The following is an 18,496-nucleotide window of genomic DNA, read 5'->3' on the forward strand; positions in this document are numbered from 1 at the left end:
TGTGGATAACTTCTTTTATAAGCTAAATAGATTCAGTTTGTTGAGTCTGTTCTTGTCGAATTTGTATCTTGTCCCAGAATCATCTTCGTAGCTCGGCGCTGCATTCTTTCCATTCCATATAATTTCTTTAGTTAAGCTAAACAAAACTGAACACAGTATTCGAGACGAGGACGAACCAACGATTTATGAAAAGTAAAGATGATTTCCCTAGACTTAAATTCGAAGGTTCTGCCTATGAACCCAAGAAATTTGTTTGTTCTTTTCTTTGCTTCTGTGCACTCTGGCCAGTTGGTTTTAGGTTACCAAAGATTATGATGCCCAGGTCTTTTTCCTCATTTGCCTTTTGCAGTTCAGCAGTATTCATACTGTACCTCGCCTTTTCATTTTTGCTACCGATATGTAAAACTTGGCATTTATTGAGACTAAAATTCCTTCACCACCTATGAGCCGCAGTCCATCACTTTTTTCCATTACTTTGACGCAGGAGACGTTCAAGTTCATTTGTAGATTTATTTCCTAATTTCGTATCGTCATCAAATTTTAATATCTTGCAAAGCAACCCATTATCAGCACCGTTGATATAAAAGAGAAAGAGAGCTGGTCCCAAGGCTGGTCCTTGAAGCACTCCACTTACCACGTCTAACCATTCTGAGTTTTCATCATTAAACACAACTCCTTGTTTACGGTCAGTCGGCCAACGCCGTGTCCACCGAAGTACAACTCCATCGATGCCATGTGACGTTTGACTGGGAACTGTGTTGAATGCTTTGTAAAAATATAGATAGATGAAATGAGCTGCTTCACTTTCTTCATACATGTTGATTATATCATAAAAGAAATCAAGCAGATTTGTCAGACATGAACGATTCTGGCAAAAGCCATACTGAGAATTGTTTATCAATTAGCGGTACATCATTCTGTCTCAGATGATGGTGTCTATGAATTTTTCAATTACATACGTTAAGCTAACTGGACGATGATTCTCGGGCAGTGACTTATTACTAATATAACATAACATAACATAACATAACATAACTAGCATAACTAAGAAGTTTCCTGTCCTCTGCCGTAATAAAGATTATTGATTTCAAATCTTGATAGAAATAACTATAGAATACGGTTACACTAATCATCAGGAAATTTGCCTTACATACCCGCTAGCCAACCCGACCGAGACAACATGAGTCGTATTAATCACTTTTCAATTCATTGAACCAAAAAGGGAAGATATATCTATTTTTTCCACAGTATGTACGTACATGTTCATATGATATGTACTGGTGAAGATTGGAATGATGTGTGCGTCAGAGGCAGCCAGTAAGCAACGATGGATGAATATTACACCACAAGACCCGCGGCCCGAGTCCTTCCAGCATTACTGTGGTCGCCGCCCGTGCCAGACGAACGAAGATTAACAGGAAACAGAAAGTCTGCCATGAGTTGACCGGTGCGGTATATGTGATGATTACATTCTTCGTGGTATGATCAAAAAAGAGCAACACCATGTGGGGAAATGGGCTAAACTTTATTCTTAACAAATTAATGCAGCAAAAATGATAAAGAAACCGAGTGTAGATGCTTTCTAATAAGGAGTTTCAAATTAACTGAATGCTAACAGTATTGTGACACACACACACACACACACACACACACACACACACAAGGAAGAGAAATCCGATAATCAAAAAAAATTATATGAAAGGAGTCTATGACGGAGAAGGTTCCAAGGAACAGCCCTTAACAAGGTGTTCAGACATTCTTGTTCATCTGTGATGGCAGTAAAAGCGAGGTCTCCCTCGAGCCAACCATACTAGAAACTATCATTTTCCTAGCAAGAGTTGACCACTCACGAGGGGCTAACAGCAGGAGGCGGCATGGTCGAGCGAATATAGTGTCGTGGCCTCTCAGCCAGAAGCACACAGCCACAGATGGACTGGAAGAGAAGAGTAGTTCCTCTCCCGGTCTCCCCTCACGAGTCAGGCTCAGTCACCCGACTGCTCTTGTGGTGTGAGGTTATCGCTGCGTCGCTCCCTCCAACTAGGTCGGGCGCGCTTGGTTTGAGTTACTTTTGGTCACCACGGCCTGTGCCACGATAGAGGCCATTGATTGGTTTTATAAAACTGATGCTGGTTTCTTATTGCTTGTGGAAGTGTGAGATGTGGAATGGTTGTTAGCTTTAGAAGAAACAATTGTCAGCTCCTGTCATATAGTCGCTTGCATGTTTACGTGTTTTTGAAAACAGATGAAGCGAAATTGATATCTGGCTGACAACTGATACTGTATCAGGAAACAGAAGTACTGTATTCTCAGCATATCTAAGACCTATTCATCTTGATAAGGGGTTGTCATAAAACAAGGACTCATACCAAGCTTCTGGACCTGGCAAATATTATCCCTCAACAAAAATAACAACAACCAGAGTGACATTCATTGTCTTACAGTTTTCGTTGTGTTTCAAGAACGGGTATAATTTCTGTATCATCTCCAGTCAACAGTGTAAAGACCTGAATGTCATTTTGGTCTTCATTATAAACGTATTCAACAGTGTCAAAGACAGGACGATGTACAGTGAAACACCTTAACCAACAACATCGGAACCTTACCTGCCCCAGTGAGATGTGCAGGAAGACCCGTCTGGGAGGAAGTGGCCCACGTCTCTCACAGGTGGGGCTCTGTACTAACATTTGTCTTTGCCAACATTTGTTCTCACCCAGACCTGTTCTCATCCACGTTTCTACTCGACCATATCTCTTCTTGCTCAGATCTGTCGCATGTCACATCTGTTTTCACCGACATCTGTCTTCCTATACATATGTCCTCGGCCATATCTCACCTCACCCACATGTGTCCTCTCCTATATGTATTAGTCTTCACTCATCCTTCATCTGTCTCCACCCACCTGTGTCCCTGCCTACATCTGATTCTGCCTACATTTGTAATCGCTCACCAACTCCACCCACACCTATCCTCCCCCACATCTGTCCTCGCTCAGATGTGTAATTGCTTATTTGTACAATATAAGGAGTTAGTTATAGTTTCGTGGACATCATCTTACGGACTTTCTGTATAATCATACAACATATTTCCCTCTGCATACCGACTGCATTAAGCGTATCATCATTAAGCTTATTCAGCTCATCCACAACTATAATACAGATTTATTTACATCTTCTTTAGTAAGTTTCTTCCTATTACCTTTCGTTTATATTACTTTGTATCTTTCAAAGAAATGATCACTGTCGATGTTGTCAGTATAGTCTAGAAACTTGATATTCGTAATTAAGCTTCCCTTTGTTTTTCTCTTTCTTCCTTGGAAGCAGACGCGTAGCGTCTTTTTCCCTCAACGTTCTCCTGTACTTCACCTCACTTTTCGTAAATAGAGTATTTGCTGTCCTCGTCCAAGGCTTTCCTATTAGATTTTTATATTCCCTAAATGCAATGATCAAACTTAGGATGCATATTCTAGTTTTTTTTTTTTTTTTTTTTTTTTTATACTTTGTCGCTGTCTCCCGCGTTTGCGAGGTAGCGCAAGGAAACAGACGAAAGAAATGCCCCCCCCCCCCCATACACATGTACATACACACGTCCACACACGCAAATATACATACCTACACAGCTTTCCATGGTTTACCCCAGACGCTTCACATACCTTGATTCACTCCACTGACAGCACGTCAACCCCTGTATACCACATCGCTCCAATTCACTCTATTCCTTGCCCTCCTTACACCCTCCTGCATGTTCAGGCCCCGATCACACAAAATCTTTTTCACTCCATCTTTCCACCTCCAATTTGGTCTCCCTCTTCTCCTCGTTCCCTCCACCTCCGACACATATATCCTCTTGGTCAATCTTTCCTCACTCATTCTCTCCATGTGCCCAAACCATTTCAAAACACCCTCTTCTGCTCTCTCAACCACGCTCTTTTTATTTCCACACATCTCTCTTACCCTTACGTTACTTACTCGATCAAACCACCTCACACCACACATTGTCCTCAAACATCTCATTTCCAGCACATCCATCCTCCTGCGCACAACTCTATCCATAGCCCACGCCTCGCAACCATACAACATTGTTGGAACCACTATTCCTTCAAACATACCCATTTTTGCTTTCCGAGATAATGTTCTCGACTTCCACACATTTTTCAAGGCTCCCAAAATTTTCGCCCCCTCCCCCACCCTATGATCCACTTCCGCTTCCATGGTTCCATCCGCTGACAGATCCACTCCCAGATATCTAAAACACTTCACTTCCTCCAGTTTTTCTCCATTCAAACTCACCTCCCAATTGACTTGACCCTCAACCCTACTGTACCTAATAACCTTGCTCTTATTCACATTTACTCTTAACTTTCTTCTTCCACACACTTTACCAAACTCAGTCACCAGCTTCTGCAGTTTCTCACATGAATCAGCCACCAGCGCTGTATCATCAGCGAACAACAACTGACTCACTTCCCAAGCTCTCTCATCCCCAACAGACTTCATACTTGCCCCTCTTTCCAGGACTCTTGCATTTACCTCCCTAACAACCCCATCCATAAACAAATTAAACAACCATGGAGACATCACACACCCCTGCCGCAAACCTACATTCACTGAGAACCAATCACTTTCCTCTCTTCCTACACGTACACATGCCTTACATCCTCGATAAAAACTTTTCACTGCTTCTAACAACTTGCCTCCCACACCATATATTCTTAATACCTTCCACAGAGCATCTCTATCAACTCTATCATATGCCTTCTCCAGATCCATAAATGCTACATACAAATCCATTTGCTTTTCTAAGTATTTCTCACATACATTCTTCAAAGCAAACACCTGATCCACACATCCTCTACCACTTCTGAAACCACACTGCTCTTCCCCAATCTGATGCTCTGTACATGCCTTCACCCTCTCAATCAATACCCTCCCATATAATTTACCAGGAATACTCAACAAACTTATACCTCTGTAATTTGAGCACTCACTCTTATCCCCTTTGCCTTTGTACAAAGGCACTATGCACGCATTCCGCCAATCCTCAGGCACCTCACCATGAGTCATTTTTTTTTTTTTTATACTTTGTCGCTGTCTCCCGCGTTTGCGAGGTAGCGCAAGGAAACAGACGAAAGAAATGGCCCAACCCCCCCCCCCCCCATACACATGTACATACACACGTCCACACACGCAAATATACATACCTACACAGCTTTCCATGGTTTACCCCAGACGCTTCACATGCCTTGATTCAATCCACTGACAGCACGTCAACCCCTGTATACCACATCGCTCCAATTCACTCTATTCCTTGCCCTCCTTTCACCCTCCTGCATGTTCAGGCCCCGATCACACAAAATCTTTTTCACTCCATCTTTCCACCTCCAATTTGGTCTCCCTCTTCTCCTCGTTCCCTCCACCTCCGACACATATATCCTCTTGGTCAATCTTTCCTCACTCATTCTCTCCATGTGCCCAAACCATTTCAAAACACCCTCTTCTGCTCTCTCAACCACGCTCTTTTTATTTCCACACATCTCTCTTACCCTTACGTTACTTACTCGATCAAACCACCTCACACCACACATTTTCCTCAAACATCTCATTTCCAGCACATCCATCCTCCTGCGCACATCTCTATCCATAGCCCACGCCTCGCAACCATACAACATTGTTGGTACCACTATTCCTTCAAACATACCCATTTTTGCTTTCCGACCAGTCAACAATACAGTCACCCCCTTTTTTAATAAATTCCACTGCAATACCATCCAAACCTGCTGCCTTGCCGGCTTTCATTTTCCGCAAAGCTTTTACTACCTCTTCTCTGTTTACCAAATCATTTTCCCTAACCCCCTCACTTTGCACACCACCTCGACCAAAACACCCTATATCTGCCACTCTGTCATCAGACACATTCAACAAACCTTCAAAATACTCATTCCATCTCCTTCTCACATCACCACTACTTGTTATCACCTCCCCATTTACGCCCTTCACTGAAGTTCCCATTTGCTCCCTTGTCTTACGCACCCTATTTACCTCCTTCCAGAACATCTTTTTATTCTCCCTAAAATTTACTGATAGTCTCTCACCCCAACTCTCATTTGCCCTTTTTTCACCTCTTGCACCTTTCTCTTTACCTCCTGTCTCTTTCTTTTATACTTCTCCCACTCAATTGCATTTTTTCCCTGCAAAAATCGTCCAAATGCCTCTCTCTTCTCTTTCACTAATACTCTTACTTCTTCATCCCACCACTCACTACCCTTTCTAAACAGCCCACCTCCCACTCTTCTCATGCCACAAGCATCTTTTGCGCAATCCATCACTGATTCCCTAAATACATCCCATTCCTCCCCCACTCCCCTTACTTCCATTGTTCTCACCTTTTTCCATTCTGTACACAGTCTCTCCTGGTACTTCCCCACACAGGTCTCCTTCCCAAGCTCACTTACTCTCACCACCTTCTTCACCCCAACATTCACTCCTCTTTTCTGAAAACCCATGCTAATCTTCACCTTAGCCATCCCTCCAGTTGCACCTCTCAGCACATTAACATCCAAAAGTCTCTCTTTCGCACGCCTGTCAATTAACACGTAATCCAATAACGCTCTCTGGCCATCTCTCCTACTTACATAAGTATACTTATGTATATCTCGCTTTTTAAACCAGGTATTCCCAATCATCAGTCCTTTTTCAGCACATAAATCTACAAGCTCTTCACCATTTCCATTTACAACACTGAACACCCCATGCATACCAATTATTCCCTCAACTGCCACATTACTCACCTTTGCATTCAAATCACCCATCACTATAACCCGGTCTCGTGCATCAAAACCGCTAACACACTCATTCAGCTGCTCCCAAAACACTTGCCTCTCATGATCTTTCTTCTCATGCCCAGGTGCATATGCATATTCTAGTATGCGTCTAAAATAAGAACCGAAAAGTTAATTGAATATATTCTTAATCATGAACTGGAATGCAGTTCTAACATTAAACAGTAAATAGATCACTTGTTTTTCTAACAATCCTCTTATTTTGGTCTGGTCTGATGGGAAGTTGGGCAACGTGTTGAGCCTCAGCCGCAGTTCACGCACAGATTCATTCTATTTTCCCTGCCAAGTTATAGTTAAACTGAAGGACACTTTCACTGTCTCTTATCATAATAACGTTATGTTTTCTGGGTTGCCCCATTATATGTTGTTTCAATCTTTGTCCTTCCTGACTTCGCCCATCACCTGAGCAGCATTTGCAAATAATTTCAAGGACGAATCCAGCCCTGTGGACATTAGAAATGATCGTTGTAGCACAGCACCGGTCACCTAAACCCTCCATTACTTTCCAGTGTAATAATTTTTGAACCACAGAAGGACTCTCTCTCTCTCTCTCTCTCTCTCTCTCTCTCTCTCTCTCTCTCTCTCTCTCTCTCTCTCTCTCTCTCTCTCTCTCTCTCTCTTAAGCTGCCTGAAAATCAGACTTCTCTTCCAATTTGTTTGAGTGGAATGATGTCTGTTGCCTTCACACAGTCCATGAACACACAAAGTCCATCGTAGTTTCTTCTCTATAAGTAGTCATTCATCAGTTTTCTCATTATCTCTTTTAGTGCTTGCAGACCACGGTTGTCCGTGGCTCAGTGCTATCTATATCTTGACGTTCATAGAAACGGGCACGACCTTTCCTCTCCCACTCTGTTGACACTACAGACTCGTCTAACAGTATTTACCATAACATTAAAGTGGCCTGTGATATGTATCTGTGCTTTCCTTGTGTGTCATTGCCTACATATTCCCTCGCCCATATTGTCTTTGCTCATGTGTCCGCATCAACAGATGTCTTTGCCCAATTTCATCCCATCCACATCTGTCTTCCTCAACATGTGCGCAGGTCTATAACTATCCTCGCTCACATGTGTCGCCACCCCAACTGTTCTTTCCCACAGCTGTCTTCTCCCTCGTGTGTATTCGTCCTTGATTGCCCTTGTCCACATCTTTCCTGGCTCACATCTGTCCCCGGCCACATATGTCTTCGCCAGTATGTTTCCTTGTCTACAGTTATCTTGGCCCACATCTGCCCTCATCCAAGTGTGTCCTCGTCCACAGCGGTCCTCACCCACAGCTAATCTCGGCCTTGTGCAAATTAGATACAAGTGTTCTCGTCCGTACCTTTGCTCAATTACCTTTGTCTTCACCCGCATGCATAGTCAAGCACACCTGTTGTCACCCACTTGTCTAGTGTCCCACATTTATTCTCAGTCAAATCTGTCTTCTTTGTACATGTACTGTCCCCGATGAATATACGCTCATTCACATCAATCCTCACCCACTTCTGTCTTCAATCTCAAGTCATTTGTGTCCTGGATCACATCTTTTCTGACCCACAGCTGTCGTGCTGATCATGTTGTCCTCGTCAAAATAGAACCTGACGCACGCGCCCACATTTTTCTCGTTTTTAATTCTCCAAAAGAAGGAACAGAAAAGGGAACCAAGTGAGGATTTCCCTCAAAGGCTCATTCCTCTGTTTTTAACGCTACCTCGCTAACGCAAGAAATGTCGAAAATTATGAAAAAAAGAAAAAAGAATATATATTTATTTTATATTATTTATTGTACTTTGTCGCTGTCTCCCGCGTTTGCGAGGTAGCGCAAGGAAACAGACGAAAGAAATGGCCCAACCCCCCCCCATACACATGTATATACATACGTCCACACACGCAAATATACACACCTACACAGCTTTCCATGGTTTACCCCAGACGCTTCACATGCCTTGATTCAATCCACTGACAGCACGTCAACCCCGGTATACCACATCGCTCCAATTCACTCTATTCCTTGCCCTCCTTTCACCCTCCTGCATGTTCAGGCCCCGATCACACAAAATCTTTTTCACTCCATCTTTCCACCTCCAATTTGGTCTCCCTCTTCTCCTCGTTCCCTCCACCTCCGACACATATATCCTCTTGGTCAATCTTTCCTCACTCATTCTCTCCATGTGCCCAAACCACTTCAAAACACCCTCTTCTGCTCTCTCAACCACGCTCTTTTTATTTCCACACATCTCTCTTACCTTTACGTTACTCACTCGATCAAACCACCTCACACCACACATTTTCCTCAAACATCTCATTTCCAGCACATCCATCCTCCTGCGCACAACTCTATCCATAGCCCACGCCTCGCAACCATACAACATTGTTGGAACCACTATTCCTTCAAACATACCCATTTTTGCTTTCCGAGATAATGTTCTCGACTTCCACACATTCTTCAAGGCCCCCAGAATTTTCGCCCCCTCCCCCACCCTATGATCCACTTCCGCTTCCATGGTTCCATCCGCTGCCAGATCCACTCCCAGATATGTAAAACACTTCACTTCCTCCAGTTTTTCTCCATTCAAACTCACCTCCCAATTGACTTGACCCTCAACCCTACTGTACCTAATAACCTTGCTCTTATTCACATTTACTCTTAACTTTCTTCTTCCACACACTTTACCAAACTCAGTCACCAGCTTCTGCAGTTTCTCACATGAATCAGCCACCAGCGCTGTATCATCAGCGAACAACAACTGACTCACTTCCCAAGCTCTCTCATCCCCATATATATATATATATATATATATATATATATATATATATATATATATATATATATATATATATATATATATATATATCTTCTCTTTCTTTCAAGCTATTCGCCATTTCCCGCGTTATCGAGGTAGCGTTAAGAACAGAGGACTGGACCTTTGAGGGAATACCCTCACCTGGCCCCCTTCTCTGTTCCTTCTTTTGGAAAATTAAAAAAAAAACAAAAAAAACGAGATGGGAGGATTTCCAGCCCCCGCTCCCTCCCCTTTTAGTCGCCTTCCACGACACGCAGGGAATACGTGGGAAGTATTCTTTCTCCCCTATCCCCAGGGATATATATATATATATATATATATATATATATATATATATATATATATATATATATATATATATATATATATATATACTTTTCCACATGTGACTTTAGCAACATTTGTCCTCACCTTTAATTTCATGTTGAAGGTTCCAGTCACGGAGAAGAGTCTACAACAAGGCTGGACCTCTGTTGAGGTATATAAGGTTAATGAAAACGGAAAAGAAGAAACGAGGAAAATTATTTACTAATTTCAGAAGTGAAAATTTTATCTTTTGCAAAGTGGCCTAACACAGGTTTTACGAAAGACTTGAAAAAGTAGAGTTCCAGAGCTTCGAAGTGAAGAGAAAGAAACAGTTGTCAAAACGGCCCACCATTGAGTTGACAAGTGACACACAGTAATCATGTGACGCAGCAGCTTGCTGATCAATGCTTGGCCTGGGTAATGGTTGCATACAAGCAGCCAGCTCTCGGAAGTAAGACCCTACATATGTCTTTACATATGTGTGTCCTCGTATATAGCCATCTTTACTCACATATTTCCCGACACGTCCTCACCTACGCCCCCCCACACACACCTGTCGTCGCCCATAGCTGTTTTCGTCCATATTTGTTCCCACTAACAACCGTCTTTGCTCACATCTATACTGGAATACCGCCTTCCTGTCCACATTTGTCCAAATCCACAGATGACTTGTAATTATCCTCGACCACAGCTGCCTTCACTCATGACTGTTCCCGCACACAGTGTTCCTTGTCCACATCTACTCTCGCCGTCTGTCCTTAACCACATCTCTCCTTGCCCACGGCTCTCCTGTCCACCTCTGTCCTCGCCCACGGCTCCCCTGTCCACCTCTGTCATTGTGAACATCTTTTCTCACCCACAAAAGTCCTCGCCTTGCAACTTTCCTCACCATATCTGTTCGTCCACCTACGTGTGTCCTCGCCCATGTCTGTCCTTTCCCTTACCATTCCTCTTCCACACCTGTCCTCGCCCGAATCTCTCTGTCCATGTCTAGCCTTTTCGAAGCCATCCTCTTCCCAAAGCCGTCCTCGCCCACATTTGTCCCTAGCTACTCATGTCCTACATGTCTCCTACATCTGTCCTCAGCTATATCTACCCTCACCCACATCTATCCTCACCTCTTGCCTCACTATCATATTTTTCTGTATGTATGAGCTCTCGTCCAAATGAGTCCTCAGCAGGATCTGTTCTCACTACCATCTATCCCTATACACGTGTCCCCCTCCACACCTCTCCTCGTTCATATCCATCCTCAACAAAATCTTTTCTCGCCTTCATCCAACTTTACATACAAGAGACCTCGTCCACAGCCGTCTTCTTCCAACATCTGTTCTCACCTATATCTTTCCCAGCTCATATCAGTATTTACTCTCATCTATTTTCTCCCATATACGACTTCGCCCACATCTCTCCCGGGCCTCATATGTCCTCAGCCACATCCATCATTAACCAAGTCTATTCTCCACCATACGTGATATCGTCCATATCTAGACTCAGACACATCTCTCCTTGACCAAACTTTTCTTTGCCCACAGTTGTTATTTTCCACAGCTGTCCACAACTTAGCCTTTCCTTGTCGACATATCCTCATCCACAACTGTAATCATTTACATATATTTTCCGATCACAGTTTTCCTCGTCAACAGCTGTCCTCTCCCACGTCCTTCCTTGTTTACAGTTATCTTCGTCCGCATCATGTCCTCTCTTACATCTGTTACCCACATATTTTGTCGCTAGCATTTGTCCTTACGCACATCGTCCTTACTCACATATTTCCCCACCTGTATCTGTCCTTATCTGCAGCTGTCTTCAGTTATATTAGTCCTCAACTAATATTTTCCTCTTCCACATCTGTCTTCGTCTGCCGTAGTCCTCTCCTACATGTGTCGCTGTCCTCATCGTCATCTTCCAGTTTTCCCTGTCATCATCGGTGCTCTCCTCGCTAGCAGCCATCGTCGCCTACATCTGTCCTCACCTACATCTTTCCTCCACCTACGCCCACCCTTATGTACGAGGGTTCAGTCATAATGTTTCCTCATTCACACCTGTTCTCGCTCCACTGTGTACTTGCCCATGTTTGTCATCACCAATCTTTCTTCGCCAAGATCTGTTCCTCGACCGCTTTTGTCTTTAAGTACATATGGCCTTGTCCACAGACGTTTTCATCCATGTCTGTCCTCTCCCACAAATGTCCTCACACATATCTGTCTTCACCAATATCTGACGTCACACACATATGTACCTGAAGACATATCTTCGCACATATCTACCCTCCCTACATCCCTCTCCAGCCCACAGCTTTCATCAGCCATTTATCACATCGGCCATATCTATCGTGGTAGAGGCATTCAGTTAACCATCTCTTAAAGCTAGAAACCGGAATGATGTCTATCGAAGAGAGAAAGAGAACCAACAGTGCGGCAGGGGAAAATGAATCGAGTTATAGGGTTCAAGCTGGAGAGTCGAGTGAAAAGTGCAGTCCCTAGAAAGACGAATCAGTCCTTTGTATTCTGGAATTCATCGTTCAAGGAACTGTTGATGTTCCAATTTTGAACAAAGTTAAGGTCACCACCTATTTGTGTGATATAATGTTTTCTAGATAGACTATAACTTAATGACACCAAATTTGTTTATAACGTTCAGTGATGAACCCATACATCTCGTCTTTATATTTAAGATGGTGAATTCGCGTGGTATTAGAAAAGTAATTGGAGAAATATTTGATTTCAAAAGCGTTGACCTCTGCAAGGTTATATCTGCCTGCAGAGAAATCCTGTCCAAAACCAAACTGACCGATATTGCTGAGACGAGAAAAATATAAATCGATCAAGAGAAGAAGAAACATATTGAGAGAAAGAAGAAGTCAGGGGTGAGTTACCACCGTTGGTGGAGAAAAGTGAACACTCGAAGTACAGAAGTCTGCATACCGACTGTGTACACCAACTTCCTGCTATGAGACGTTAGTGAGTATAAACAGAGCGTTAGATTGGAGGAGGAGAGGATGTGTGGACTAGGGGTTTGCTGTGAAGAATTTGTGAGAAGTGCTTAGGGAATAAAGAAGTTTAGTATGTGGCATTTATGGATCTATAGAAAACGCATGATAAGGATGACAAAGATCCTTTGTGCAAGTTGCTACGAGTATATGGTACAGGAGGAGAGGTCTGGAAGCAAAAAGGAGTTTCCATTGTGGAGGAAAAAAGGAAGAACCTGTGTATTTCAGTCTGGGTTTACGGGTGAGTGGTGTCACCATTGCTCTTTAATCTGTTTTTCGTTGGGATAATCAGGGAGGTGATTGCCAGGGTCGTGGAGTGACAATGGGTCGACGGTTTACTGGAAGAGGTTTGGAAAGGGAGGTGTCAGTTCCTGTTTGCGTTTGACGCGGCTGTTATGGCAGACTAGAGTAAGAAACTGCAGAAGTTGGTGTTTGAACTTAGAAGGATGCGAGAAAAGAGGAAGTTGCGCGTTAATGTAGATAGAAGTAAGGTTAGCAGGGGGACGAAAAGGGTTAGTTTGAGTGTGAGCTTGAATGGTGAGAACCTGGAGGAAATGGACTGTTTTAGATACGCGGGAGAGGAAGTGGAAGTAGATGCTCCGTAGGAGCTGAGGTGAATCATAGAGTGGGTGAGGGACCAAAGGTCTTGGATGCATAAAGAAATGTGTGGATTAAAAGGTCACTGTCACTGTCTGTAACGAAGAGATGGGGATATTTGACGGTATGATAATCCCTCCAGTGCTAAAAGGCTGCGTGGAGAACGACAAAAAATATTAGAACGGAGGAGGGTTCATGTGTCGGAAATTAATTGCTTTGGGACATTATATAGTATGAGGAGGTTTGATCGTGTTCAGAATGATAACATATGACAAACATGTGGCACTCAACTGAATATGATTGAAAGAGTTGAGCACAATGTGCTGATCTGGTCTGGACATAAGGAGGTGATGAGTGAAGAGAGACTGACAGAAGTATGGAGAGAGAGGGAAGACAGACGACCGAGAGAGACATGCAGGAAGGTGAAAAACGTGCAGTAAGAGATCAAACTGGAACAAGGTGGTATAGAGATGGCAACGCGTCTGTCGATTGGATGAAGCAAAGGCATATGAAGTTGTCTGGGGAGAAACACGGAAATGTCCGTGAGATTTTGCCGTGGATAGGGGTTCTGATTTCGTTGTATTATACAAGACAGCAAAAGAGTAAATGTGAGCAAAGAAAACCATTTCTCAACTGTTTCTTGCGAAACGTCGCTACTTGCAAAACAGTTACCCCTTCAAGTGTGTGGCTATAACCAAGAGAAGAATGAAGGAGGGATAAGGTATTGTGTTTCAGGAAAGAAACCTGAATATTCTGGCTATGAGTGAAAGAAAGCTCAAGGGAAAAGGGGAAGAATGGTTTCGAAATGTCTTAGGAGTAAAGACAGGGGTTGGTAAGAGGAAGGGGCTCAAGAAGGGGAAGCACTACTGCTGAAGTAGGATTTGTGAGAGTGTGTGAAAAAGTGCTAGGAAGTGTGAGCCCTAGACTGATGTGTGTGAAAATAAGAGTAGATGGCGAGAGATGGATGATTATTAGTGGTCATGCACTTGGCCATGAGAAGAAAAATTATGAGAGGCAAGTGTTTTGGGTGCAACTGAGAGAATGCGTCAGCAGCTTTGAGTGATTTGAATGCGGTGAGTGATGTAGCAGATCAGTGTATAATAATCCCTTATGGGTGAATGGAGTATTCAGTAGCGTAAATGGAAATAGTGAACAGATTGTGGAGTTGTGTGTTGGGAAAGGAATGGTGATTAGGAATGTATGACTTGAAAACAACATATGCAAGTATCTATATGTAAGTAGGACAGCGGGCACTAGTGGATTACATACTGATTGATATAAGTGTAAAAAAGAGACTTTTAGTAGTGAATGTGGTGAGAGCTGGCGGGATATCCATCATTATCTTGTGAAGGCGAGGATGAAGAGTTGTAAGGGTTTTCGGAAAAGAGTAAACATGGTGCAGGTAAGTGAGCTTGGAAAAGAAACCTGTGTGAAGAAATACTATACCCTGCTCACTCAGATCTGATAGCTGGGTTGACGCAAAGCTTAGCTAGTATTGGTGGACAGAAAGCAAGTGAAGGTGTGTGTGGAGTAGGGAGTTACTTTGGTTAGCAGACAACAATGACTAGCCACCGAGGGAACATAAAGGCCAGAGGGTGGCGACCCAGCGTCAGTTAGGCAGCTGTAATAGCCTAGATTACTTTTATTGCCATTTACTGGTTTAGGCAGATCAAGGAACTGCATTGATTAGGATATATCTAAAATATTTCTTCATATTCTATTACTATCAGATGTAATTACTGCTGGGTAATACTTGAAAATTTGACAATTGTTATGATACATCTCTGGCTCACCCGCCTGCTCTGTAAACCTTACCTGTTCACGACACCTGTCAAGTCTACTACATCATATTATAATGAAAGGTTTTCATGATATCATTACGTTACAGTAAGAAGGTGTGATATAAACAACCACAAAACCTTTAGATAATAGGGAGTAAGTTGCAGTGTGGCAGACTGGCACGCACAGCTCTAGCTTTTCGCCATTTCTTCATTTTCAAATATTTCCTCAGCCAGAAATAAAGCGAAATGAGAGGTGTTATAGCATTACAGGAATACTATTTGATCGATCTTGTATCTCTCCAATATAGTGGCCAGCGCAGAACGCATCGTGGCGATAGACATGAAAATATTAAACGCGATCTGAAACGCATGTAATGCGCTGTGCCATATGTAAACCCTCTGAACTTCTAATATCGAATTTTCCTTTTTTCTTTGAGTCATGTAAAATAAAGGCAGACACAAATCATTAAAAAAAATTACATAAACTACTAGTAATAATTATCTACAGAATGATGAAAATATGTACTAACCCATATTTACAGTATGAGTTTTACGGTTGGCACCATTGCATTATGTGACAAAACACAAAACCTTGACTAAACACACCTACATGTCCGCATTTACTTCGAACGTCGCTCACTGTTTCATAAAACTTTAGAATCTACTTTCATTTTCTTTGATAACGACAAACTATGCTAATTTTCACCCCTATACCTTCGGAAACTATTTCATATTTAAACTGGCTGCTTACATTGCAAGCGTTTTGCAATTATATATATATATATATGTATATATATATATATATATATATATATATATATATATATATATATATATATATATATATTTTTTTTTTTTTTGCTCTCCCGCGTTTGCGAGGTAACGCAAGGAAACAGACGAAGAAATGCCAAACCCATCCACATACACATGTATATACATAAACATCCACACACGCACTTATACATACCTAAACATTTCAAAATATACTTTTTTTTTTTTTGCTGTGTCGCTGTCTCCCGCGTTTGCGAGGTAGCGCAAGGAAACAGACGAAAGAAATGGCCCAACCCACCCTCATACACATGTATGTACATACGTCCACACACGCAAATATAAATACCTACACAGCTTTCCATGGTTTACCCCAGACGCTTCACATGCCCTGATTCAATCCACTGACAGCACGTCAACCCCGGTATACCACATCGCTCCAATTCACTCTATTCCTTGCCCTCCTTCACCCTCCTGCATGTTCAGGCCCCGATCACACAAAATCTCTTTCACTCCATCTTTCCACCTCCAATTTGGTCTCCCTCTTCTCCTCGTTCCCTCCACCTCCGACACACACATCCTCCTGGTCAGTCCTTCCCCACTCACCCTCTCCATGCGACCAAACCACCTCAAAACACCCTCCTCCGCTCTCTCAATTATATATATATACAATTATATATATATATATATATATATATATATATATATATATATATATATATATATATATATATATATAATTGTAAATCGCTTGCAATATAAGCAAGGGTATGTTTGAAGGAATAGTGGTTCCAACAAAGTTGTATGGTTGCGAGGCGTGGGCTATGGATAGAGTTGTGTGCAGGAGGGTGGATGTGCTGGAAATGAGATGTTTGAGGACAATGTGTGGTGTGAGGTGGTTTGATCGAGTAAGTAATGTAAGGGTAAGAGAGATGTGTGGAAATATAAAGAGCGTGGTTGAGAGAGCAGAAGAGGGTGTTTTGAAATGGTTTGGGCACATGGAGAGAATGAGTGAGGAAAGATTGACCAAGAGGATATATGTGTCGGAGGTGGAGGGAACGAGGAGAAGTGGGAGACCAAATTGGAGGTGGAAAGATGGAGTGAAAAAGATTTTGTGTGATCGGGGCCTGAACATGCAGGAGGGTGAAAGGAGGGCAAGGAATAGAGTGAATTGGATCGATGTGGTGTACCGGGGTTGACGTGCTGCCAGTGGATTGAATCAGAGCATGTGAAGCGTCTGGGGTAAACCATGGAAAGCTGTGTAGGTATGTATATTTGCGTGTGTGGACGTATGCATATACATGTGTATGGGGGTGGGTTGGGCCATTTCTTTTGTCTGTTTCCTTGCGCTACCTCGCAAACGCGGGAGACAGAGACAACGCAAAAAAAAAAAAAAAAAAAAAAATATATATATATATATATATATATATATATATATATATATATATATATATATATATATATATATATATATATATGGATGGAGTGAAAAGAGAGATGAAAGCAAAACTTGGGAAATAAGGTTGAGATGGAATGTGGCAGCGATGTATGATGGCATGTGACAAGCCATGGGGTTTAGAGATGGAATGTGGCAGTGATGTATGATGGCAGGTGACAAGCCTGTTTGTGGATGATACTGTGTTTGCTAAGAAAGAAGAGGAGTTGCAAATGGTTGTCAGTATCCTTTATGATGTGGGTAAGTGCAGGCAATAGAAGGTAAATGCAAGGAATCATAGTGAAAGTGTAGATTTGGCAAAACCCTGTATGGGGTGAAAGAAGAGAGTGTGCTAAGCTATGTTATGGATGTTCCATACATTCTTCCACTATTTCTCTCCCTCCAGTATTCCTCCTCCCTATTTCCCCATGTCACCAGTGGACTTCCGCTCCCATCAACCTCTTTAATTGTATTGTCATACACTCTCCTTGTAATTGTCCCATCATGCATTCTTTCCACATGCCCTAACCCCCTCAAAGTATTACACTTCACCCATTCTACCACTCCACAATTCACTACCTTTGCATTCCCTGCTATATCACATCTCTTATACACCCTTTCATATCTTAGTTCATTCCATCTAGTCACACCACATGCTCTTCTCAAATAACTTATTTTCACTGCCTGGGTTCTTGACCTCTGTGACTCATTCCATGTCCATGTTTTGTTTGTATAGATCAGGGTTGGGAGACTATGCTGTCCCTTGATCCTCTATTCACACATCCATACTTATGCTTCTACCCTTAATTATTCTGTTAAGGGACCCAGTGACTCCTCTACCCTGTACTGCTCTCTCCCTTATCTCTCCTTTCATATTACCACACTTACCTAAGATAGATCCCAGATACTTAAATTCCCTCACTTCTTCCAGTCTCCTCCCCATCCAATATCCACAGCACTTTTTGGTAAAAATCTTTCTTTCACTCTGTACTGTT

At 42.5% G+C, this 18,496-nt stretch overlaps 1 pseudogene; it reads left to right on the plus strand.

Moving 5' to 3' along the window:
- Positions 1–2,020: 2,020 nt before the first annotated feature.
- Positions 2,021–18,496, plus strand: part of LOC139757743 (protein O-mannosyl-transferase TMTC1-like) — a 390,520-nt pseudogene continuing 374,044 nt past the window's right edge.

This window comes from Panulirus ornatus, chromosome 28 (assembly GCF_036320965.1).
Source record: "Panulirus ornatus isolate Po-2019 chromosome 28, ASM3632096v1, whole genome shotgun sequence".
Taxonomy (NCBI): domain Eukaryota; kingdom Metazoa; phylum Arthropoda; class Malacostraca; order Decapoda; family Palinuridae; genus Panulirus; species Panulirus ornatus.